This window comes from Carya illinoinensis, chromosome 5, assembly GCF_018687715.1.
Source record: "Carya illinoinensis cultivar Pawnee chromosome 5, C.illinoinensisPawnee_v1, whole genome shotgun sequence".
NCBI lineage: Eukaryota > Viridiplantae > Streptophyta > Magnoliopsida > Fagales > Juglandaceae > Carya > Carya illinoinensis.
In genome coordinates this window covers 5,421,741-5,426,850 of record NC_056756.1, presented here as the reverse complement: position 1 = coordinate 5,426,850, position 5,110 = coordinate 5,421,741, and positions in this window count along the sequence as shown.

Below are 5,110 nucleotides of genomic sequence, written 5' to 3'. Positions count from 1 at the left end.
AAAAGTGCTTCAAGACTTTATAGTGACATTCACTATATTGATTCAAGATCATTTTTAACATTAAATTCACTACTTTTCTGGAGTTGTGCTTTTCTGGAGTTCTTGTAAATAACACAATCATCAAAATTAAGCCACTAACCTCATTTTTCAATAAAAACGGTGCCCAGCTTTTTAGACCAGACAAGCACCACAGATTTTTCAGCTCTTCTATAGCTGTCAGGCGCCGCAGAGCTATGATGCTACATCTTCTTGTCTCTTGTAGAGAGATGCTTCACGAGAAATGTTGTGAAGTAATTTATCATAATTTTCTCTTTAAAAGAGATATTCAGCTCATCTTCATTCTAATCTCATTTTCATAACTTTTCTATAATCATACTGTATTCTTACTCTGCAATTTCTTTCTGCATTCTTATTCTGTAATCTCTTTCTGTATTCTTCTGCAATCTCTTTCTGTATTCTTACTCTGCAATCTCTTTCTTCATTTTTATTTTGCAATGGCTCAGCAATCTTCTCATGGCTAATATATGAGGTATTCTGCACCTCGTTCATCAGCTATTCCTGCTTCTATCACAAGTGTTATAATGCAATACAATAATGATCTGACTAATAAGTTAGATAATAAAGCTATTTACGAGTTTGTGAGTCTCGGTACCCGATACTCATCATCCATTGTCGCATTTTTTCAGCGACTGCAATCCAAAACTTGTGGGATTGACAAACTCTACGAGAATATTTCTATCTTTCAGCGACTTCTTCTGGAGTCTAATATGAAGATAGGAGCAATAAAACAAGAGAATAGGAATTTAAAATCCTTGCTTAAATCTTCTTTTCGATTATTTACTCCTTTAGATAAGGATGCCATGCAGATTCTTAAAGAACAAGAACGTTTAAAGAATGAGGCGAAGTGCCTCAAATTTTTGTAATTTTTCTTCGATATAAAGAAATAATATTTTACAAATATTCATATTTGTGTTTCTATCTTTTGATAGATGTCCTGTGTGCTCTATTTTATTTCTCTTTTAATAATGCACACTTCTTACAAAAACCGTAATATGAATCTGAAATACTAATTACATTTAAGAGATAGTATTTCATAACTAATAATCTCATTTATCTCCCATTTGAAATCGCAAAGGTTTCAGATTTATATTTCAAATATGTGTAGTTTTTCATGAGCTCTTCTGGAACCTCAATGACATTTAAATCATATATATAAACTGCAATAATAGCTTGTTTTCATTTGCGTTTGGATTGTTTTAGATCATATAAGGATTTTTGAAACTTGATAGAATACATATTTCTAGATGTATTCAGAGTAGAAGTTTTGGACATTTTCTATCCTTCAGAGATTTTCATATATATGTCATAATCCAATGATCCATATAAATATGCAGTTAATCATGCATATCCAAACTCTCTGTAACTTTCAAGTTAATAAAAATCTCAATATAATTTCAACCACTTTAAAAGCATATCAATATTGTTTCTGCGAGAAACTAAGTCGTGATTTATATATCACATTTTCAGATTAAAAGATTCAGGCATTTTATATTATTTATATAAATATCCACTGATATTCAACAATCATCACCTCTTTAGGTGTTTGGACTACGAGTCCATATGTATCATATTTTACCAGTGATTATCAATTCTGCAGAAATTATCTGCTAGAGACTGATTCATAATTTATATATCACATTTTCATTTTTTTTTATATAAATACCCACTGATATTCAACAAGCATCACCTCTTTAGGTGTTTGGACTACAAGTCTATTAATATCAATTATGTAGGAATTGTTTCTTTCAAATTTGGCTAATATTTTTACGTCGGTATTCTTCGACGGTTCTTGATTCACTTTCATCATTACTTCTGGTAATATCAATTGCCATCTTATATGGAAATACGTTGTCGACAATGAATTTATTTCTACCCAGAATTTATCTAATATTCATGAAATGTATTGAGATCTCGTTATTTTCATGTACCTGTCCCTCTTTAAGGGAAGACACTTCATGAAAAATCTCTTCAAGAGGCACTCTTCAGGAGATTTATACTCTTCAAGAGTTTATATGGGAGAATTTTATGTAGAAAATTTGGATGGACTTTATTACTTGTTTTATGGGTATGACCTCTTTAGGAGTACCAAATTATTTGTGTTTTTCTCTTTCGAGATGCTTTGTCTTTTGTATCAATAGGTCTCACATACCTTTAGACATGTCTTATATTTACCAGACTGCTAAATTTCTTAATTGTCCTACAGAAACTTTAATCCTCGCTAGGATTTTAGCAGCTAGAATATGAGACATTTTTATCTTATTCCATGCATAAGTTAATTATCATCTGAACTTTCTGTTCACCTATAATAATCAAGATAATATCGAATTATTTCATCAAGTGATCGAACAATCATTGAAGTACTCAGGGGATGAGTTTTGTCCATGTAAAAGTGTTTCAAGACTTTTTCTATATAATTTGACTGATGAATGGGAATTCCATTTTGCAAATGTTCGAGCTGCAGGCCTAGACAAAATTTCATTTTGCCAAAGCCCTTTATTTCAAATTCATTCTTTAAATATATAGCAGTTTTTTTGATCTCTTCAGGAGTTCTAGCAAGATTTTGATCATCAACATAAACCGCAATAATAACAAATCTGGAGTCTGATTTATTAATAAAAACACATGGGCATATTGGATTATTCTCAAATTCTTCTTTCAATAGATATTCGCTAAGGCGTTTATACTACATGCGTCCTGATTGATTTAATCCATATAAAGATCTTTGAAATTTAATAGAATACATATTTCTGAATGTACTCATATTAGAAGTTTCAGGCATTTTATATTCTTCAGGGATTTTCAAATATATGTCATAATCTAATGATCTATATAAATATACAGTGACCATATCCATCAACTGCATATCCAATCCTTTTGTAACTACCAAACTAATCAAAAATCTGAATATGATTCCATCCATAACAGGATAATATGTTTCCTCATAATCAATCCCCGATTTCTACAGGAAGCCTTGTGTAACAAGTTGTACTTTATATTGCACAATTTCATTGCTCTCATTACGCTTACATATAAATACCCATTTATATCCAACAGGTACTACACCTTTTGGTGTTTGTACAATTGGTCCAAAGACCTCTTGCTTTGTTAGCGCGTTTAATTCAGTTTCAATAGCTGATTTTCATTTTGGCCAATCATTTTTACGTCGACATTCTTCGATAGTTCTTAACTCAATTTCTTCATTACTCTTGGTAATGTCGAGTGCCATTTTATATGAAAATATGTTGTCGACAACAGTTTTATTTCTATTCAAAATTTCTCCAGTACTCATGAAATGTATCGAGATCTCGTTATTTTCAGGTACCTGTCCCTCTTCAAGGGAAGATATTTCATTAAATACCTCTTCAGGAGGTTCTTTTTCAGAAGATTTAGTCTTTTCATGAGCATCAATTACTCTTATGGACTGTGTGGGTATAGACTCTTCAGGAGTACCAAATTCATTTTGTATTTTTCTCTTTCAAGGAATTTTATCTTTAGCACTAATAGGCCATCCACGCTTTAGGTGTATCTTAGACTTACCTATTGCTGTTTTGGCAACTTGTCCTTCAGGGACTGCAATCTTTGCTGGAATATTAATAACAGGAATATATGATTTTACCACACTTTTAGTGTCAGTAAATACATCCGGTAATTGATTTGTAACATTTTGCAAATGAATAATCTTTTGAACCTCTAGTTTACATTCATTTGTACGAGGTTCAAATTGGGAAAGGTTTTATTTTCCCAAGTAATTTCCTGTCGTACTTTATGCATCGACTTCTCATTACCCAATATTGAAAAAATGGATTCGTCAAAATGGCAATCCTCAAAACGTACCTTAAACATATCCCCTGTAAGAGGCTCAAAGTATCTAATAATAGGTGGAGAATTAAATCCAACATATATCTCAAGTCTACGTTGAGGGCCTATTTTTGTACGTTATGGAGGTGCAATTGAAATATATACCGTACATCCAAAAATACGAAAATGAGAAATATTTGGTTGTTAACCAAATGCAAGCTGTAATGGAAAATATTTGTGATATGCTGATGGCCTAACTCGAATCAATGATGCTGCATGAAGTATAGTATGTCCCAAAGCAGAAATATGAAGTTTTGATTTCATGAGTAAAGGTCTAGCGATTATCTGAAGCCTTTTAATTAATGATTCAGCTAAACCATTTTGAGTATGTGTGTGGGCAATTGGATGTTCAACATCTATTCCTATTGACATGCAATAGTTATAAAAAGCTTGAGATGTAAATTCACCTGCATTATCTAATCAAATAGTTTTAATTGGATAGTCAGGGAATTGTGCTCGTAGTTTAATTATTTGAGCAAGAAGTTTAGCAAATGCAATATTTTTAGTGGAAAGTAAACAAACATGTGACTATCGACTTGATGCATAAATTAAAACCATAAAGTATCTGAACGGTCCACTTGATGGTTGAATAGGCCCACATATATCTCCATGAATCCTTTGTAAAAATGATGGAGATTCAAAAATAACCTTTGAGATAGATGGTTTGATAATCAATTTACCCTGAGAACATGCATAGCATAGATATTTATCAGGTAAGATAATCTTCTGATTCTTTAGGGGATGTCCATACGAATTATCAATTATTCGTCTCATCATTATTGATTCTGGATGTCTAAGGTGATCATGCCAAGTCATAAATATTTTGAGGTCAATGTACTTCTGGTGTATTGCTACATGTGATTCAAATGTTCTCATTTCTGTATAATACAATTAAGATGAGAGAGCATGCAGTTTTTCTAATACGAGCTTCTGGCTCGAAATTATTTTAGTAATGAGAAGATGCTCTTTATTGTCTTCATTGGTGGTTTCAATATGACAACCATTACGATCTTATATCTTTAAAACTCAATAAATTTCTTCTAGATCGTGAAGAAAATAGAGTATCATTAATATAAAATTTGATACCATTAAATAACACAATATAAGCTCTTCCGGAGCCTTCAATTAGATTCGATGAACCAGATATGGTATGAATGTATGCTTTACTCAATGTTAGATTTTGAAAATATTT